This window comes from Octopus bimaculoides, chromosome 16 (assembly GCF_046866305.1).
Source record: "Octopus bimaculoides isolate indiv1 chromosome 16, ASM4686630v1, whole genome shotgun sequence".
Classification (NCBI taxonomy): domain Eukaryota; kingdom Metazoa; phylum Mollusca; class Cephalopoda; order Octopoda; family Octopodidae; genus Octopus; species Octopus bimaculoides.
This window is the reverse complement of record NC_142943.1, coordinates 54,149,365-54,150,313: the sequence shown is the minus strand read 5'-3', so window position 1 is coordinate 54,150,313 and position 949 is coordinate 54,149,365. Positions and strand designations below refer to the sequence as shown.

Sequence of the window (949 nt, the reverse complement as noted above, 5' to 3'; positions counted from 1 at the left end):
ATTCTATTTGAGATCTCCAAACCTTCCACCCAACTCACTGACCACCCTCTCCCTTGCTTGCTTCTTTCTTACACTCTGCTCTTCTGCCCTTTAGCAATTAGCCATTTTTCAGCTTTTCTCACCATACCATACCAAACTATAACATTCAATCTTTGCTCTGGTTCTGTGTTTACCATTCTCCCAGTCTCTAATTATTTATCATTCCGAGACAGTTGGTATATTTCAACTAGATGGAAATTCTTCAAAGGTCAGAGAGAAGTAAAGCTGGAATCAATTTATATCTAGTTTCAGGATTTGGTACATATAGGGGCGATACCATTATTGAAGAACTTTACTTTTGTTTCAGAAACTTTGGAACAATTCCACTGAGGAATTATACTCTGTAAAGCAATATTATGTTCCTTCAGTACTGTCTAGGTTTAAGCTATCTCATAGGACATAAACATTTGGCACTCAGACTTTGTGTGTAAGCATGTAAGTACACACATTAAATAATAAAGGATGTGTAACTTTATACTCACAAATACATACATAAAAACAACTCTACTTTTGTCAAAAATATTAATGCTTTTGTTGAATACTGAAACAGGTTCAGCATTTTGTTGCTGTGATTATAATTTATTCTACTGTGACATTATTTGGTGTTAATGCCTTATAGTTAGTGGTAAGTATTGGTTTTCTCCCTGTGAACTAATAATTGTGAGACAAAGGCTTGATTCCAAGTTGTATCATTTTATTTCGCTTCTTGTACCAAACAAAACTTTAGAGTCATAACCCTTAACATAAAAACAATGAAGCTAATGAGTTTAGTTGCGAGCCAATGACCCATGAAATGTTACTGGATAAAACGAAAGTTTAAAAAGTGGAAGTGATGTGCCACTGTTTTATGTAATTGACAAGATGAATGGGAAGAATTATAGGAAGATTTGCTTGGATGGAAAGTGAAACT

At 34.2% G+C, this 949-nt stretch overlaps 1 long non-coding RNA gene across 1 annotated transcript in view; it reads right to left on the bottom strand.

The window, feature by feature from the left end:
• Positions 1–749: 749 nt before the first annotated feature.
• LOC128249684 (uncharacterized) overlaps positions 750–949 on the bottom strand; it is a 10,931-nt gene continuing 10,731 nt past the window's right edge. The window contains exon 3 of the long non-coding RNA XR_008265798.2: positions 750–949. This exon is cut by the window's right edge and continues 289 nt beyond it. This is a non-coding gene — a long non-coding RNA (uncharacterized LOC128249684).